Source organism: Acanthochromis polyacanthus, chromosome 5, assembly GCF_021347895.1.
Source record: "Acanthochromis polyacanthus isolate Apoly-LR-REF ecotype Palm Island chromosome 5, KAUST_Apoly_ChrSc, whole genome shotgun sequence".
Classification (NCBI taxonomy): Eukaryota; Metazoa; Chordata; class Actinopteri; family Pomacentridae; genus Acanthochromis; species Acanthochromis polyacanthus.
Window position 1 is genome coordinate 25,109,859 of NC_067117.1, and position 21,264 is coordinate 25,131,122.

The window sequence follows — 21,264 nt, forward strand, 5'->3', positions numbered from 1 at the left end:
TAGAGACTAAGTAAATAGAGAAGTCTAATGAGTTTAAATCTGGTTGTGCATGAATGGAATAGTAATTCTGGGATGTGGAGCCTCTTTTAGGAGTGGTTCGCCACACATTTTCTCAGCGACTCTCCTTCATTTGACTTTGATAATCTCGCTCACATGTGGCTCATGCCCATTAACACTACAGCGAGAGGACAGACACCAGGAGACGAGGGGCTGCTTTTTCTGACCAGAGGCTCAATGCAAAGGAAAAAGCAAGCATTGCTCCCCTCAAGCTCTTCTTACCAATTAGACCTGTCAAACATGCATACCCGAAGAAAAACACAGCTCCAGTCTATCAGCATCCTATGGGAGCTGCAAAAGCACTTATTGTTCTAACATTACTTAAAGTGTGTCATATATTTTTAATCATTTTTACTAGAATCTGTGTAAGGGTTGCTCCCATGCGAACTTGCGGAGGGGAAATGTGTCAGATGCATTTTCATGGGAAAACCAAGGTTAGCTTTAACGAACTTGTCTAATTAATATTGCGTGCCTACAAAAGGAAAGGACAATATTATTAGAATTGCTGTCTTTTGGGGTTGATGTCAACTCATTGAAGTGCACACTTCCTTTGTACACTGACAACATGTAGCCTAATCATTTTCGGGAAAAGCTTTGCAGTTCTGTTAAATCATCAAGGCAGACCTGTGGTAAGCCACAGCTCAATACACAAAGTAAGCCACTAATTACTGTCGAGTAAGTCATCAGCTGTGGTAGATGCATTTATTATGTTTCCTCTCATGATAACTGGAAAAACTGTAGGGTCTGGCCAAACCCCTGCATTTTAAATGATTCTTAATAGAGTTTAATGTTTCTCTACAGACAAAAGCACGCAGCAGGTGCATCTCTCCCATCTCTTTTGTTTAGAGTCACTCACAACGAGATGAAGTTAAGCCATTGATTTTTCAGACACAATCATTAACCTTTACACACAAATAATGGCATGGTAATGCAGTGGTTATTTTATTTCAATAGTTTCTCACCTAAAACTGTCATTGCTCAATGGCTGCTTAGAATTTACTGACTTTAGGAATCTTTAACACAACATCAATTTGCTTTTAGGCATCTGATTCACTGTCATTGGTATGGGAGTGGTCTTACCCACTGACCCCTCCTGCTGCCTCTGAAGCAGCAATTCTTCGTCTAGGTGGTACCGGGGGCATTTAAGCCTAAGCAGCATATTATAATGGTAAAACCCCCCGCTTCCCACAGAGAGGACAGAGAGGGTTAAAAAGGAAGGGAGTTTGTGCGTTCCATTAAGCAGTTAAATTGAAGATAAAGGGCGAAGGGCTAAATACCAAAAGACCTTACATGAATTTCTGCGTTTTAATGGAATCAGGTTTTAACAACTCTTTTTTGTTAAATACAGCCCATGTCAGGATGATGCGTCCCACTCATAAAGCAGCACAATGGCAATGTACAGTGGCACTAATACAAGGACATAGTTCATCATGACATTTTCTGCAATTCCCAACTGATTAGGGTCATTATGTTGGAGGCCTGATTTATGTTGTCATTTCCTCTCACCGATCCTGCATCAATGAATCTTAATGAATTGGTAAATAAGGGTGAAGATTACACTGTGTGACACCGCAACATTTCTCACCCTCAACGGCCGAGATTTATGTAGCCAATTAGAGACTAACAGAGAAAATTGGCTGGCAGAAAAATAATATTCTTTATGGTACAAAATGGAGAAGCATTCTCAGTGAAGGGCAATTGTATTGTCGGTGCTAAAGTCCATAAACCACCCTCCTAACCCACCTTCAAAACAGAAAGAGGGACGGACTCTGTTTGCAGGCAGGGGATGTAAGGGCAAGTTCAGATCGTTGTGAGGGTGTACGTTCACAGAGCTGTTGAGTCAAAGTCCTTAACATTCACCGTGGCCCATCTCACATGTTTGATCAGCATAAATACACCCCTGTATGACAAACATGTTTACCTTCTCACTGCAAACATCAGACAATCAGACACCATGAGGTGCTGCTTCTCTAATGAAGACACAGGAGCTTTTTATCAAGGCCGGCCGTGTCCCTCTGTCAGAAATATGCCTCTTTCATACAGACATCAAAACATGTGTGTACAAAGAAACGGAGCCAAATTATTTGCGCTAAACATACAATAAGGCAATAGTTTTCAATTAGTTTTTTGTGAGGAGAAAAACCTTAGTTAGAAAACACATCCAAGTGCCCTTCATCTTTTTTTCAAAGTAGGAGTATCAAAATACAATCACTTCTTTGAAGATATGTCTGATCAACACATAGAGGAAGACATATACAATCTGATTAGGGGCTCTTTAAGTATCCCCCGCTACATCATTATTACAACCGTGATAGTTTTTCTTCCTCACATGCAGATTAAGCAATGCTGAAGATGATTATGGTGAGGGACAAAACTGTTTTTGTGTATCGCTACAAAAGCATGAAAAGCTTGCCTGCTTATTAATACCAACTTCTTAAAAGGGCACTTAGAGTTATAATGAGAGCCTTTATGTATTACATATTGTGACTAGATTTAGTGTGAGGAAGCAGCTCTCCACATCAAACAAGCTGGCTTGCTATTAGGCACAGGGGCTGAGGGATGCTGTGTGAAAAGGAGTGGAAAATTAAAGCTGAAGCAACGCAGGAAAGGGCTTAATTTACTGGCATGTACAGTATGCAAATGAGATTACTCTCTGCTTAACTGCATCATTTATGTCCATAATAACAGCATCATCATTACAGGGCTCAAATTAAATTACACTGTAATTAGCATATCAAAGTGATTGGTTAAAGTTTAAAACAAATACCCAATTTTGTTAATGAACATCTGTAATCACTGTGTAGCCTCTCAGTGAAAACATCCAAAACAAATATGTGTTTTGGAGAAGGGGAGGAATATCCCTCCCAAACGACATGTCTGTCTGTCTGTCTGTGTGTATATATATGTGTGTGTGTGTCTGTGCGTGCTGTTGGTAAGGTGGGGGTGTTTTACCTGGAGAGCTCCACACACTCAGGATATATTTCCCAAACTCCAGGAGATCAAAGATCCAATTTCCCACACTTGCCACTTCAGGAGCTCATCAATAAAATACTAATCACTTCACGGCTGATTCTGAGAATGGAGCCGCAGCCAAAGGCTTAGGGAGACTTCCATATCACAAAAAAACACCTCTGCTCTGTCTGTCTCGACTGTTGTTGAATGTGCACACACTCCAGCACAGACGCACATATAATTTGCAGTCAGGTTTATCCGATAGCTGTCCTGCCATTTTCCTTGATAAACATGGCGAGTTTTAACATGTAGCACAGAGAGCACTTTCTCACACACGCCTTATTTCATGTGCATATTAATGAAGATCAACCCACTTTCCACATATTGTTGATAGAATTCAGAATTTTTCAAAGGATTTCATTTTTTGAAGTTTTGCAACAAAAAAAAAAGCAAAAAAAAAAACTCAGATATACCACCACAAAGTGCTAAGACTACTTTTGTTTTCCACTTTTCCACTATTATTCCCACCAGTACACTTTTCCTTTTGCTAATAATGCAACAAAAAGGGGGCAGCAGCCAGTGGTGTACATTATCAGAAATGCACTCGTCAAATTTTAAAGAAGTGGCATCTTATTTTATTCATTAAGAAATCCATTAAAAGGCCTTATTCCTTGCAAGTATGTAAAAGATGTGCCTTTCAAGGTAGAGCTAGGGCAAATCCACTCCATCAGCTAATGACGGCACTCATTACACAGAGAAGCTGGCTAATGAAGGCGCGGTGGCCGGCCGATCCCCTCACCCAGCATAAAGCCCTATGAAATGCTAATATCTCACTTCTAATTAAAGGATACTAAGTCCAAATGCACCTTCACGGCTAGTAGCTGGCAACATAAATTTTATTTTTCAACACTACACTACACCCAGAGATGTGCCTGAGCAACATTCCATTAATTCATATTTAATACCCCCACTAGCCCTACATTTGCCTTGCTATCTGCCTCTCCTCTCCTTCTCTCCCCTATCAGCTTTATATTGTGAGTAAGCACAACAGTAAGCGCTTTCTAAGAGTATGTATTTTATTTTTTATTTTTTAGCTTTTTGTTGACGCACATATTACTTCAAAGTGCTTCCAGAAATAAACACATATGCAAACAACAGCCTCTATGCGTGTGTCACAGGGGAAAGGTCAGGAAAAAAACAAAGAGGAAAGAGGAAAATATGCCAGTATCGCCCCTGCTGCACCTGTATACATTTACAATGTTTACACATCTTTGGCTGTAAATATGTTTACAAGAAAACCTGCTGCCTTTCTCAGAAACTGACCTTGAAGCCAGTAAGCAGTTCATTAACGTCAAAGAGGGTATAGTCTCTCCCCATAGGTGGAAAAAAAACATGAAAGGTCAGCGCCATTAGCTTATCAACAAAATATAACTGCAATGGAGTGGAAATTACAGTTAGGCCTGAACAAATACTGATGAAATAATGAACCGAATGTTAGCTTGAACTCTGGTTAAAAAAGAAAGAGAAGTTAATCATCGTTACTAGGTAAAATGTCAACTGGTAGCTAATTATTCAATCACTTCTGTGTAGCTCCTTCTGTTTGTATGCTTCACAAATATCAGTCACTGTGACTGACTGCATGTGTTCAGTTTGTGGCATTTTGCCACTCGGTTAAAAAGAATGGATCTCAAATGGATCTTGCATTCCTGGTATTCAGAAAAAGACACTGGTTTTACTATGAATGTTTATTTCAGATTCTGCCATTTTGAAGGTTTGTGGGGAAAAACTTTTATTAAATCATGTCGATAATGAAACACTGGGATGTGCAGCACTATAAAAAAAATCATACACAAAATACTATTAGACCACAAGCAAGCTCTGCTACACATGACAGCACAATTCTGAGCCAAAATCACTTTAAGAACCAGAATCTCTACAATGGCTCAAATGATCTGAAAAAAAAAGTATCCTATTTAACTTGCATTTGTTTTTGAAATGATGAAACAGAAATTGTTTTACATTTAGTGCATCGTTTGCCAAGCAGGAGTACAATGCATGACTTTAAAGGTCATGTCACATGACGTCTGTTTGATCCCAGCCCAAGTATTTTCCCAAGGATTCTATGGCTCTGTACTGTGTAAATCACGCAGTCTGACCTTCTACATTCCTCATGCTCTGTCCTCCCATTCATCCACAGGCACAGATAATACTGGGCAAATATCATAAACGTGAGGATTTTAGGATTGAGGTGAGGCTGCCATCATCCTCCACCAACTGGGGAAAAGAAAGCCCATGCATCTGAAAGAACCCTATTTCCACCTACTGCCAGACTAACCTGTGGTGAGGTTATCTGACACTAATACCCAATAGCTTATACGCTGACTATCCATGGAGAAATCTCTCAAATGATAGGCAATTTAAGAAGCGTCCAGTTTTTGGATTCTTATGACATTTTACCTGGATTTTTGTTTTGTTAAGTGCTCACACAAAACTGCCCACTACTGCAAAAAGAGCACACAGATTAGTATTTACAACAGCAACTGATTCCTCAGTAAACTTCAGAGCAATTAAAGCAAAAATGCCACAGCCTCTAGAATGCTACATTTCCCCTAAAGTATCCCAGGGTTTTTGAGTTTGTGCGGTTGAGATTTCATCCAAGTATTATAAAGGGTCTCTAAGCATCGCCAAGATGTTTCCAGTTCAAACGCAGCGTCGGCTTCAGGCCAGGGCGTGACCTGCAGCTGAACTGGCCTCTGCTCGGCCACAGGGAGGAGGGCAACAGCCACTCCAAACACATCACCCCACCCCCTGATAAATAACTTAACACAGCAAACAGAGGCCCATCAGTCAACCCACACATAGCTAACACTGGGACAGGGACAGAGATCGATGGAGAGATATACACAAATAAAGAAAGACAGAAGGAAGACAAGAAGAGAGGGGGGCAGAGAAGAAGAAGAAGAGGGGTGGGGGTACATTGTGAGGGCATCTAACACTGGAGAGTAGATAAATATCACACGGGAGCCTGAGCCAAGCAACATGGAAAGCCAAGTACTGTAAGGCTGTGAAAGCCAGGCTATTTTGCCGAGCTGTGACATTTGTTTCTTATTGTCTAAGTGGCAGCTGAAAGCGTCTCCCTGCGAGGGCCCCTCAGCTCTGCTCTGCCCCGCTTTGACAGGGAGGTAACCATATTAGGACGTGTATGGTAAAGTAAACAATAACATAGTTGCAATGAGATGGAAATTTTTCAGCTAATGGTGTTTGTCATTCCTGTTTTCAATGCACTGAGCGGCCCTGTGTTTTTTCTAGTTGGCCAGAGAGACTTTGTTTATGAAAACAACACAGGAGCCAAGGCTAAAACCAGACCAATAAAAAGAAGAAAGAAAAAAAATATAAATAAATATCAGCTTAAAAAATGCCTCCACCTTTTTTATTTGATTACATAAACACACCCACAATTGGACAGAAATAGTCTTTCAGTTTTTCCACCCCTTTCAGGCCATGTCCACACTATGGCGGCTTAGTTTAGAATACATTTTCCTTTCTGCATTGGCCTGAACTCCACACTGATCCACCATCTTTTACAAATACAGGCAAGTGCTCTTTTCATAGCAGATAAATCTGAGTTATTAGTCAATAAAATATGTAAATATTGTGACTGGATTTACTGAAACTTAATAGAAGAGAAGCACATTGCAGAAAGTAGAACAGCTATCCTCTCACATTTTTATGACAACAACACAGTACTGTATGCCTAAAATTATACCTTTTCCTACAAATCTTTTACTTTTTTAATAGAAAAAGGAGGGGAACGGAGAAATAATCAAGTATAGAAAAAATATTTTTATCTCAAGTTTTCTCATCAATTTTAAATTCGATGAAATCTGACATGAAAATCTGCAGCCAATCATTTGGACAGTGCTGACCTTTGAAGAACCAAGAGCAGTATTTCCAAAATGTAATTAGTATTTCCTGCACTATTTGTTTTATTGAAGCGTCATCAGTTGAAATATAATCGTATTCAAAAAAGCACATGGCTGAGTGATATGATTAAAAAAAACACTAACTAAAAATATGCAAAAAGTGGAAACAACCTGGCCTAGAGCAAACAGCCAGTTGGCACTAGCCTATGTGGCTAATGCATTAAAATGCTTGGAAAAGTAGCTTACTAACTAGTTTACAGCTAGTCCTAAGAGCAGTATGGATATATACAAAAACACATAAAAACTATTATCTTGTTTAGTTTTCTTTCTCCTGTGTGCTTAATTGTTCAAATTACAATTTAAACTAGGAGGAGTTCGCTCTTGAAGATAAGCAAAAACGGCCAAAGACCATCAAATTTCAAACAGTTAAAGCAAAATAGCGGACTTCCTGTTGGGTTTAGGATGTGGCACCACAGACTTTTGTGTTTCAGCCTGATGTGCTGCGTATGCCTAACAAATTTTTATAGATGTCGGTGAAACGGGCTGCCTATAGTAGAGCCTACACATTTTGCAGGGGGCGCTATAGAGCCATTTTGCCACATGCATACACAGTTCCCATGAAATACAACATTTTTGACCAGTTTTTGAGTATGTTTCAGGCCTTAAAAAATAAGAAATATTCCTTGCATTCCAATAGTTAACTCACACCATTTGGTGGTCTGACCCTAATTACATCAGGGTTTGGATACAACTCCACTTCTATGAATATGAGCATACTCTTTAACAGATTTTGCTATAGGCTGTGTGGGGTCATGCTTTAGTCTGAGGTGGCCACCCTGAGCCACCTTTTGGCTCTGCCCCTAGAACTACTGAGGTTCACAGATGAATTTTACGGTACAACTTTCTGGCCAGAACAAGTTGCTAGATTAGAAAATGCCTATTTAGAAGGTATTCTACAGCCATGTTTTAGTTGGTGTTCAACCAGTACTGAGACTGAGTATGATGCAAGTGTGGATGACACTTCTCAGATATACAATTTTCTGACAAATGCACTTAATGTAGCTCCAAGGAACATGAACTACTTAAAGTGCACCATTAATTCTTATCCAGTATTATTTTTAACATTATCCAAACAAACAAACAAACACGGGTTGTGAAGTGAATCGGAGCAGGGTGACAAACTTGAAGTTGAATAAAATTACAGAAATAATTTTTGATATGATTTGGTTCAAGTGCTCCATTTGTCATTAGCTGCAACAGCATTTCGAGCTATTGAAAATATGTACTCCTCATTCTAGTTCATATTTCACTGGTCACTTGTTCTCAACCTTGGTCACTGAGTTTTTATTGGCTGTTTATCACACCATCTTTCCCAGGTTAAGAAAAGTCATGACAATGTTTTTGTGTACGCGCAAGTGTAGAAAACAAAGACACTGATATTTTCCAGCTCTTTTGAATAAGTGCTGGTGACTCACTGGTCAGATATACAAAAAAAATTGCCTCAGTATGAGGCGGAAAAAAAGAAAGTTGCCAAGGTCCAAAGCTCACAACCTATAGCCATATTGTACATACAGTCAGCTATAGTAGGAAGTAGAAGCAGACATGCACCTCCTCCACTTCTCTTCTCTCCACATGTTGACTTTTATTGTTTGGCTTTTACCCACCTCTCCAGCTCTCGCTCTCTCTCAGCCTCATTCCTAATCTCACACCAAAAATGCAAGCTGTTTATTTGCGTAGAGCTGAAGCCATTCCATTAAGTAGCCCCACCAGGTGCTTTATCCCTAAAAGGGATTTGTTTTCTAAAATAAACGGAGAAAGCAAAGGACTGCCAAAGTGATATTTACCATGACATGAAGTGAGCGCAACAAAGTCAAAACTATCCAAATAAGAATCACTGCGGCTTGTCGGAACTTTTCTGAATTTCCTTACAAAGTCACAGACCGTCACTAGTTGTAGTGTAAACCAACAACAACAAAAAAAAAACCTCCAGACTATGTCTCAAATACAAATATACAATTCTTTACGTATGTGTATTATGTTAAGTAACGTTAGGTATAATTTCCAGTACAGTGTATTGTTTTGTTGTAAAGGCAGTCTGACAGATGCTTCCCTTCTACAATAAAAAAAATCTCTGTATAGTCATTTTGCTCAGAAGACAACAAACCAATCCCATTTATTAGTTCTATTTCATTTTTTTCTGGAGCTCAGACATGAGGCCCAAACTGAAAAAGAAACCCGTTGCACTTCTTCCTCTTACATTTGTGATTTTCTTTTCATCTTGCTGTAAGACAACTCATCTGCAGATGGAATTTGCTTACTTTTGTCGCCTCAGTCAATCTCACAAGAAAAGTCTGTCACGTTAGCCATCTGCACCTGGTAGCCGACTGACATTATCAAAGCTCCTCACTCTCCCAGTGAGCCCAGAGTGTATACATCCATCAATGTGTTTCAGTCCAAAAGAAGACATGTCTGTTTGATGCTGATAGAAAAATAGATTGAAACTTTTCAGATGTATTTTCTCAAAAAAAAAAAAAGACATTTAAGTAGCTTTAAGATCACAGATCTGTGATAACATTTTTAGGATCTACCTGAAAAGAGAAGATAATTCACATGAAAGGCATGAAAGCAGTGAGGAGTATATAAGAATGTTGTTCTATTGTGTAACATTCTCTATTCAGCATAAGGCATGCATCTAACTGTGCAACCTGTTTAGTCGGACAATACAGAGGCGGGCAATCTGCCAGAGTGTGTTCAGATAGCAGCTGATGCAGCCATGGGAGCAGAGCATCAGATAGGGAAAGCAGACGGTGGCCAGTGAGGGTGTTTAGAAGGCTTTGACACATCCTGCGATCTCAATCAACAGGAAAAGACAGAGGCACACCATCGCTTTATGTCTGTGCCTTGGTTTCTATTGTGACGTCTTTGTAGGAACGATAATTTTTCATTTTCACGCTGCCTTGCATCTATTCTGCCTGTCACCGTTTTTAACTACTGCAGATAAGCTCAGAGAGTAGATTACGGTACTTACAGTGCATGAAAAACACAGCAACAAAACTGCCAGTGACAGAAGCGTTTAACTTTCTTGCTAGAAATCTCCCCCATGTGGCACTTTCGCTACAGCGAGTTGTTTATTATGTTCCAAGCAAGGCATAAGCGATTAAAGGAGCTCTTAAGAATCAAAGTGTTATAAATGCATGGAAACACAGCCGGCTGTAAATGCCACAGAATTAGAAGCTTACCAAGCCTAATACTAATACATGGCAATTTTCAGCTTGATGCTGATATAAAGAAATTACTTTTTTAAAGTAAGCAATAAATGCAGTCAAGGGAACTATTACAGAGGCCCTATTTTCATCCCAGCATAAATCTGAACACGACCTTTCTGTGAGTCCAACTCATGAATCCATTTGTTTATTCTTAACACTCCCATAAAAAGTAGATTAAACAAAGAAACTTCAACGGCTAAAACGAAAGCATTTACAGCAAAGGGAGAAATACAACAAACTGCATGTTTGTACGATGTGTTCTTTTCTCCTTTACATGGATTCATGAAATTCAAATGAAGTCCAATGTGAGACAATAATATTTTGAAGCCCCCAATACAGACAAGCATGTTTTGGGCATTTGAGAATTCTCTTTTTGTGGAAAGCTGGATGTCACTGGGTCTGAATAAATTGGCCATATCAGAGGCAGCCTATCACCTAAAAACGTCCATATAATGTTGATAAACATTCTAGACATCTGAACCCAGACTTCAGTGTGACTACCTCAACCTTACATTTAAAATTCCTATATTGTAATTTGCATACCAAGAATCAAACATTTGGACCAAGTATGGTTGGTCCAAATGTAGAGAAAAAATAAGCACCATACGTGCTTTTTACACACCCGCCTTATTTGACTCCATTGCTCTTTAAAAGAGCTTTAAACACCAAGACATATTAATCCCATAAGCTGCCACAGGGATTTCTGCATTAGTGATGCAATCAAAATCACATTGGAAGCTTATGTCAATAATTAAGCTGATTTTGCCACATTAACATTAATTACACAACCATTTGGAAGATTTCAGGGCTGATCTTACATCTGGAGCAGGCAGCTGAGGGGCCTGCTGGAGTGGACCTGAGTATGCAGAGAATGCACTCCAGATAAACTGCAGCAACATGAATTCTCTGCTTCCATTTTCTCCAAGGCTCTGTTTTCTAAATGGAAGAGGCGACTGCCTGAACCCAATAAAAGAGTACAGGCTGTTTAACATACTGTGCTGATAAAGATCTCCACTTACAAATAAAATGAAATGCAACTAGTCAAACTGTAAAGATGGCATTTTAGGGTGATTATACTTGTTGTTGTTGGTTTTTTTTACAAAATCTATTGCAAAGCTGCACCAGTAGATATTAAGGAAGAGAATCATGTGCTTCAAAACAGATGCTGATCTAATTATGCAAATCAATTTATTACATTTTTATTGTGGGGTTGCTCAGCAATAAACTTTTGCAATCAACAGAGAGGAACTGTTGAAAAAAAACAATCTTTTCTGTGATAAGAAAATCTAAAAAAAAAAAAAAAAATCATTTTGTTACAACCTAAATATCAGCTCTTACCATAAGCCAGTGAAACTCCTGAAGAGAGGATGTTTCCATAAGAAAAATGGGAATAAGCTGTTTTATCCTTCACAACTATACTTAAATGCAGATGAGGATTACCCCCATTCTTAAGGACACACTGTCATCAAATTAGCTTAAATGCGACTCTTAAAAACAAAACCAAATATTTGGTGAAGCCAAGTCACATCTCAAAACATCGCTGTTGCTCCAGAATAGATACGAACAAGGACAGCACTGCTCAGATGTACAGTTACACATGTCCTGTGTATCTACCTACAAGTCACAACAATTTAATAGAGGGAGGGACAGACAGACGGAGAGGAAATGATAAAAGACAGACAAAGGGAATAAGAGAAAGAGATGACGTGAGGTTAAAGTTGTACGAGACAGAAAACAGACACTCCTCCTCTGAAGCCCGGAGCTCCTGAAGTGTTAACACCCCTCCACACAAACACACCACTTCCCCCAAGTCCTACTACTCCTCACCAGACCGCTCCGGCTGAAGGTTCACATCCAGTGGGCCTCAAACGATCTCAGATAGTGAGACGGGTGTGAGGAGCGAACACGAGATATCAACCAGAAGGGAGAGATGCCAACCATAACAGAGTGTGTACTGCAACGCCCATTTCTTGTTTGGTAAACACGGCATTACCATATTTGAGCTAACTTCTCCAAACTGAGCAGTTGTGCACGTGGCTCTCGCTTCCTACAAGTTCTTACCCACTAAAACTACTCTTAAACTGCTAATCATGCAACAAACTTAAGTCCATTTTCACCTCCAGGGAAACGGTCTCTTTACTACTCACCATGCTAGTCTCAGAGCAGCAGCTTCTCACAACACTGACAGGGGACACCTGTCGAGTCTCCTGCCCACCCTCCTGCCCCCGCGTACACACACACATAAAATACAGTACACAAACAAGACAACCACACTGCATTCAGTTAATTATTAAGCCAATTCAATACAGCATTCACACACACACACACACACACACACACACGGACTGGAGTCTGGTGAATGATTGTGTGTTTACCTTCTGCACGAACTTGCTTATTTAAAGCAATCTTCAGTTCCAGCGGTGGTAAAACGGCCTCCTCGCCCTGCAGACACAAAATGTAAAATCATTTTTAGTTATGAAATAATTACCACTGCTGATCATAATAGTTGTCATCAGCATCCAGAAGTAATCTACAAAAAAGAAACACAGAGTACACCAGGGTAAACTAAACACTACCAATAGCAGGCCCACCAGTTGATATTGATTAAAATTGATAACATGCACAAAAGTGTAATTATCTGAAAGAAATCAATTCTCTGCATTCCTGTGCTCTTTGCTTTCCTTTGTTTGTGTGAAGCTGTACCAGTCAGTGTACCTCCCTTGGCTGCTAGGAACGGAAAAGCCACCATTTCAGCTCAGAGCCATGCATTCCCTGATCTTCCTGCAGCCTCTCACTGTCACCGTCGGACACATCCTTGCATTTCCATCTGTCTGCTAACTACAACTACACCCACTGATGATAACAAATGAACAATGGGGTTGTCTGTGAGTGAATGGTTTATTTGCAAGACAAAAACTTTCCATATTACTGACAGTAGATGCCCTTCTTGGCCCCCCCTGCTGGCGAACACGCTGTATCTGTACCTGCTCTGCCCCGACTCAACTCCCCTGGGTAGCCCTGATCTGCATGCGCACGGCTTTCCTAACTGAGCACTCAACCCAGGAAAAGAGAGACGAAAAAAAGAGAGAAGGAAACAAAATCTTATTTTTATGGTAAACTGAGAAGTGACTGTGGCGCAATATCTCAGGTGAATTTGAATAAAAGCATTAAAGCATATCCAAATATGAAGGGGGGGGGGGAAGCTCCAACTCCCTCTCCTACTGTTCTTTCTTGCCGTTTACATTTGGCAGTCAAAACTGTGGCCAGGCATTTGTACAAGTGTATATCTAAAGCGGACTGAACACAGATAAAAACACACCGGCCCAACTTGCCCAGTTTCAGCATTAATTATGAGCTAAATGCCCTTGTTGAAAACGTGAGTCAACATGCAGCTCGCTCTGAACTCTACTGAGGGTTGAACAATCATCGAAAATGGACCATTCCCACACAACTACCCCATTATTGTGATTCATTACACTTCAATTAACATATCATCAATGGAATCGTAATTCAATGGCGAGTGGTGACAAATGACAGATATTTTCAGTTTCAAACTACTAAACATCATTAATTCCCATCACCTGAAAGAGCCCCAGGAGCTAAATGAGTTTACCCAATGCATAACATCCATTTAGATAAATGTTCCATCATTTTAATGAAGGAAAATTTGTATTGGAGAGAAAAGGCAACAACGGGATCCTGATAGCAGCTGTACGCCTTTTCTCCTTGTAATATAATGCCCATCTTGTAATACCTAAACAGATAATTGTCTCCATTTCAAACAGCACAAGGCTGTAATATTGCCATTTAGAACAGTGGGGGTGCAGAGATCGTAGGGTGAGGATAAACAAGCACATGCTGGTTCACCCGGTTGGGAAAACCGAGCCCATCACACACTCCCACATTGAGATTTTAGGGAATAGAACAACTCCTGGTTGAGATAATTACCCACCTAGGTGGGTTATGTGCATGCTCAGTAAGAGGCCAAAGCTAAGAATATGAATCAAAATGCAACAATTTCAAAAGACAAAGGAAACTCAGGAGCATTTTGCAAGCTTCTCTTGCAAAGCCTTGATAGGATATTGTAGGTCTGCTGTGTTAAACAAAGTGGAAAATAGGACAACAAACGACTTTTGACAAAGAAATATCCCACAGTAGTTACTAGACTCTCGTGTGCAATAGATAACCTAACCATTAGCTCGATACCTTTAGAGGACCAGATGATCCAAATAAATGTTTCCATTCTGTATGCAAATACCACCGGCTTCATTGTAGTTGTGGAGGGAAAAAAAACACGCAAACACCCTATTTTCAGAGGAAATGGACAATCAGAAGGGTTTTTTGCTATGGTAATGAACTGCTGTGGTTACATCTGAGCATGAACAAAGACTCATTTTATTCTGTCCACAAACCTGTGAAGTGGACTTCCCTATTTGTGAAGGGGTCGCGGCTTCACAATATGCTCTCTAGTCCCAGGTATGTTATCAGTGCCTTTGGCTTTGTTGTAAGATTGCATGTTCAAAATATGAATTAATACCCCTCCACTGAAACGCACCCAATCCCAACAAAAGGCCTGCATTCACTGTGGACAGCTCTTCAGCTCCTCTAATGGACAGGCTCTCCTCTCTCTTCACACAGTGCAGACAAAAAGATGAGGGCCCATGAATATTTACCACTAAGTAAAGTTATTCCATTAATTACTCTAAGCACGCTTAATACTGTATCTGTGGCTACTTCTGTGGCGGCTCGTTAATGAACCTTCACACATCATTACCATATTAATTAATGCTCAACTCAATGGTTGTCAATAGAAGGCTGCCAGAGTTGTCTCGTGGTTCTTTACAGCCCATCCTGGATGTTTGGACCACTTAGTATCAGCATCTGAATAAATCTACAGTATCTATTTATCATGTGAGGGCCTAACAGTGTGTTTGAATAAACCCCCCAAAAAAGCTGTGATACTGGTTCAACACTCCTCAAGGCTGGTGGATCTGTATTAAGAGCATTGTGTAAATAAAAAGAGGGCGTAGGAGAGTTTTAGTTGTGTAGAGTTAGTGATATCAATATACAGGGTCACTGGTGTTTGTTTATAGGGTGTGTACAGGAGATTTTCCAAGTCACTGTCTGTGCTCTGAAACACAGGAAAATCTAAAGCATGACTCACTTCTCAGCAAATGCAGCTGCTTACTGTATGATCTGATCTGCTAAAAGGGCTGACTGCACACTATTTTCTCCCTCTTTTCTTCTGGGCTTTTATTAAGAAGGACTGATTAAATGAAAAACATGGCTAAGCCTCGTAAAGACTAAAAAGTCAGCAATTGAAAAAAAAAGTGAAAAAACAAGCATTGTTGTTTTTTTAGTTTTTGATGTGATTGGCAGGATCTTGGCGTTATATTGCAACACCCACACAGGCTGTAAACAACAGCAGTTTCTGACACGCAAACACACTCAAAACCCACCAATTAAACCCAACTTCAATCCAGCCAGCCCTTATTCTGGGTGGGTTTTTTCAGATTCTTCTTTTTTTTTTTCTAAGTTTAAAAGGCAACAGTGCAGTCTGGTGAATGTCAGGCCTGTCTGATCCCCCAGATTCTTGGACCTGCCCTCACGTTTTGCTGAGCTAAGAACAAAGTACACAGAGTGCACATAGAGAGCTTTGCTGTCTTAATACCAAGGAAGTGGAATTTCACTCTTAACCCAAAACAAACAAGGCCACGCATTTCTTTACACTATTTAAATGAGCTTACTGAATACAAAATGAGTGAATGTGCACCACTCTAGGAATTCAAACTCCACCGATCCACAAGGCAAACCATCAGAAAACTGTACTTGGTAAATAATCCTGTCAGTTGAGAAGTCACAACCAGTGTAGGATCCACAGTTGAAAACTGTCTCACCTTCGCATGTTAAATTAACTGAGTCAAAAAGTTCAACGCTGATCCTGCACGTATAGTACTGCACTCAAAGGGCTAACTCACAGTGAACATTATGCAATCCTATTTTTATAACCTACCCCTTTTCCACCCTGTCAAGTAGGACTGTCAATTCTACCCAGCCATATCAGGTTTCCACTCTCGCCCAGGTCCCAGCTCCTCTCCAACCACAGATCCTGTGTGCTATTAATATCAATAAGCTGCAGATTCCATTTCCCCAGACAAAGACAAAGGGAGAACAAGATGCGATGAGTGAGGGGAGGAACTAATACCCTCACGCATCACCATGGGGTTAACACTTACTCTCACCTTCAACCCTGCTGCACGGAAAAAAAGGAACATTTTGCACATGAACTTGTACACACTGTTTCACAAATATGGAGTACACACACACACACACACACACTCCTGCAGTGCTGCATGCACACCCACGACTGGACAATAAAGGGGTTGGTTTTTATTTATTTAGTACATAGTTGAAATTGCTGTTCAATGAACAAACTTTGAGGGTTTAGCATTTGATATAATTTCTATGCTACATATAGCTTGTTGTAAAAGTGCACACGTAAACACAAACCTAGGGCTAAAACTAACAATTTTGTTCATTATCAATATAAAATACTATATATCTTGATTAACTAATCAAACACTTTGACTAAAATGTAAGAAAATTGTGACAATGGCATTACAATTTCAAGATAGTCTTGTAAATGGCAAGTTCCATCCATCTCACTGTATAAAACCCAAATATACTGTCACAATCATGTCAGACAAAGAATATAAGCAAGTTTTCAGCTTTTAAGATGTCATTTTTTGCTAAATAAACTACTCAAATGGTTGACTGACTTCATCTCTGGAGCAAGAGTTTGGATTTGTTAGATTGACTGAATTCACCAAAATGTAACATTACACTACGTTGTAAATACTTGCCTTGTCAAACAACTTCTACTACTCAAAGAAACTCACTGGTATCTACACTCTACACACAAACTCTGCCAATCACTTACGGAACACACCCATAAACACACCCGCATGGACACAAGCAGACATTCATCCACCGCAGTCCCATAAAAGGCAAGAAAAAATTAGAGAACGTGTCTAAAGACAATGAAATCTTTACAGACTTACCCATCAACAGTTAAACAGACTTTCATCATGTTTATGAAACTGTATACTGATGCAGATTCCCTCCAAGCACTGAGTGTTTGAAATCCACTTCTGGAGAAGAGGAGAAAGCTGCCAGTGAAAGTAGCAGGTATGAAGTAGTTGAAGTAGTGTGTGGTAGCTAAGTGTGTTCGCATGTGTGTGTGTGAGAGAGAGGACCAGAGCCCAGACTGCAGTGCTGAGAGGGACTAGAGGTATGTGGTCAAAACACAACAAAAGCCGGTGCCTTGCTCTAAATTAAATATGCAGGAAGAGGCCCCTTTGCATAAACACAAACACTCAGCAAATGAAGAACGGGCACAGAGCAGATGCCTGCTGAGAGCTCTACCTGTCCTGGCCTCTTTTAATTAGACAAGAGCAGGCAGAACAAATGAACATCAACATGGTTGCAAAGGCCGAACAAAAGGAAAAAGAAAAAAAAAACACAACAAATGCACAAAATATTTCCTCAATCTTCAAAAATGTCCTTAATGAGAAGAGCAGAGGATAACACAGAAGCTGGAAAAAGGAACACATGACTTCATGATTGTCGCAAAAGAGATATTTGGCTTCTTCCAGTACTACTCTGAATATTTTACATTTAAACAAACACTTGGCAATTACTTTACCACTAATATTTTGTAAGACTGTTGCTAAAACTTGATAAATCCAGTGTACACAAATGTCACTACAGCATAAAGACTTCAACATGCTTAATTACAACCTAAAACACTAATTAAAATATAAAATATCCAATTTAATTATATTAAGTAGGTCATTTTTTGGTGTGGGTTTTCATTAAATGATGTCCTCGATTAAAAAAATGTACACCTTGTGAGCCTTTTATTCATCCTTACACATGCGTCCTCTCTACACACTGCCTGGTGGAAAAACTGGATATTAATCGGCAGGAAAAATGGATTTATATCAACATTCAATGGGCAATGTCTTTCTTTCTAAAGACTCTCTTATGTCCCCACTTTCTTCCCTCCCTCCCTTTAATTCTCTTCATTTATCTCTCCTTTCCTTTTAGGACAAGAATGCAGAAGTGTGTGGTGTAGTCCTGGGGGAAAAAAAAGCCAGTCAGAGTTTTAAAAAATAAAATAAAATAAAAAAGAGGAGAATGGGAGTTGAGTCCCTCCATAAAATCTAGAAAGAAGCATCAGATGCTGAGTGACACATACTGATGTGGCCAGTCAAAGATGTAATTTTCATGTGAAACCCTCTCAAATAGATCACGGGGGAAAAGGAGAAGGGGGCCAGGGGTGAGGTGACACTAGTTGACAGGAGGGGAGAGCGAGGGAGAAATTGAGGGTTGAGAGAGAGAAAGGAGAGCAGAAATGAGACCTCTGGAAAATAAACAGGGTGTAGCGTTTCAAAGGCAAGGGGGACACAGGCATTCCATTGTTCAAGCCAATTATCAGTGGAAAATAATAACAACAGATGGATCCAGAGCGGCCAACTTGTGCCGGAGCACCCTGGCGCTGGGGAACAGATGATGAAATGTGAGAGTGCTGTTGGAGGGGTGAGGAGGGGGAGGAGGTGGGACGCTGCCCTATAGTCTCACACACAAACACACATGCACACAAAACACACGCACAGCTCCACACACCAGATGTGAACTTCCACAAGGACAGCTTAATATGTGCTCTCTGGCCACCACTTGTGCCGCTCGGCTTCAGCATTCCAGACAATGGCTTGGTCAACACCTCCATGTGCTCTAAAGGGGCGTCTGAAGTCAGATGATACATATGGCTCCCGTGTTGCCGTGTGATAAATTCAAATCTGTGCATTCCTTTTATGTTCAACAAAGCGGGGTCATTTGATGGCAAACACATGCTTGTTGCCGTAAGCAGAGTGCTTCAACAACAAACACCACAAGGTGTAATGATTAGAGTGAAGATATGTTTCCTCTTTTTTTTTCTTCTTTTCTTGATTTTCTTTTATTCAAATTAGCCCATATCCCTGATGACCTGTTGTGATCTTCTCATTTGATGTTTTCCAGCATGCCTAACGTTCACAGACAGGCAGATGCAACAGTGCAGTGGAGACAGACCTCATTGACTCTGGCTTCATTCACCGATCCCTCATATCAACCACCGACTGACAGGCAGCGGAGGGGGCTGCAACCTTAAAACAAAACCAATTCTCTGTGTGCCTTGTCAAGGGTGGGAGATGTCTGCAGATAGCAGTACAAAAGATCTGCCCTTCCTTTTCACAAGAAAAGAGAAGTTTTCGTTTCATTAACTCCAGACTAAAGCGTAATTATCTCCCTATAGACCTTAATCACCAACAGAAGGATAATAGAACAAAAAGCAGCTTCTTCTTCAGTCATTAAAGTTTTTTTTTTTAATGTTGTTGTTCTTTTTTCTTTCCTTTGCACTTAAGATGAGTCCATCAAACAATGCCAAAGATTAATGGGCGCTTGAATAAAGCCTCATTTTCAAATATTGTGAAGTTACAAAGGTTGGAAAATACTGGCCATGAAACTCTTTGCTTGGCTGCGCCATCTTTGGTCTTCTCCTATCAGACCGCTTGACCTGTTGACCAGTGGACATCACGGGTGAGAAAGTAGACGGAAACACAACCAGAGGCAAAAGATTTGATTGAAAATGTTTGAAATAAAAATCAGGCTGAACACCAAAACACCACTTTAAAATTGTATATAATCTAAATGACTAACATTGCTTGAAGGTGCTTGTGATATTACACCCTAAATGATAAATCCCTGGAGGACAGTACAGAAGGATTTCTACGGGAGAAAAAAAAAAAAGGATGGAAAACTTTGCCTAGATTTAATTAGCTTATGAGAAATAATTGCCATTAGCAAATCCCATCAAATGGGGTTGAGGCATTTTGCAGAAAAAAAAAGTCATATTTTTGGACGATGAGGAGACAAAGGGTTTTCAAACAGGAACTGGCGGGCCATCAGCCGTTTAGTGCACTGACACTGAGGTCGAGTTAATTAGACTATTGTCATTTTAATCAGGACAGCTCGGCGGCCATCACTTCCTGAAAGAGCCAGTGGACTTTAAACAGCTGAGGGATTTTTGTGTATGCGTGTGTGAACGTATGCGCATGTACTGTATATGTGTGTGTTGGGCCCGAGGTGTCATCCAGCTATGGGTTACGAAGTATGGTCTGGTTCTCTCACATGCTTAGAACATTAATGAGCTGGAGACACACCAAGGAAACAAAGGAGCCTGGAGGATCACCAGGGGAAACTACTCGCCTCTGCTCTACTCATGTCTCAGTTCATTTGAAAATAATTTAAATATCAAATATTTGAAATAATTTGCTTCTCCCTGGCTATCAGATTTTGAATAGCGAGTCTTTCATGTCTTCGTTATTATGTTCTTCACTGGCATTAGCATTTAAAACATAATTAATGTAACCATATTTTCTAGGTGCTTACATTATGTTAGAATAATGGTTTATTTTTTTCTGATTTCCATATTTTATAAATACAATGGGAAGATCGTAATAACAAACCAAAGAATGGCAAATGATATCAAATCTTTGCTGAATATCATTAATCTAAAGAGAGTTTTAATCAAATCTGACAAAAGACTAGATTTAACCTGCTCAAGGCTCGCATGATAAAATTCACTTTGAGCCAATTCCTGTGAAAAAAAGACAAACAATAAGGTAAAGAATGGTAAAGCCAGCACTAATCTTATTTGAGTTTAGCTACCAGCCCTCAGAGCCAGAGTTGGGAGGAGGAGCTGAGTTTCTGAGCTGTCAGTGGAGCTCTGCCAATCAGCAGAGGTGATGAAAGGGCCAGCTCAATATTAACACCAAAAACATCTTTGTAACTTTTCCCTTGGCCATAGTTCAGGTCATCTGTGGACAAGGTGACAAAGGTAAGCTGAAGACAAATGCTGGTGAACTTCCCCCTGTGACATGGCCGTCAGCCCCAGGGCAGGACTGGCCAATGACATGAGCCAAGCTTCTGAGTACAAAGCAGACTGCTGCAATATTTCATATTCA

At 40.1% G+C, this 21,264-nt stretch overlaps 1 protein-coding gene across 7 annotated transcripts in view; it reads right to left on the minus strand.

Moving 5' to 3' along the window:
• Positions 1-21,264, minus strand: part of foxp1b (forkhead box P1b) — a 149,547-nt gene that overhangs the window by 87,194 nt on the left and 41,089 nt on the right. For all 7 annotated transcript variants that reach the window (XM_051948531.1, XM_051948529.1, XM_051948530.1 and 4 more), the window contains one exon: positions 12,574-12,640. The gene's annotated coding sequence lies outside the window, so the exon portion shown is untranslated. The remainder of the gene's footprint in view (positions 1-12,573; positions 12,641-21,264) is intronic.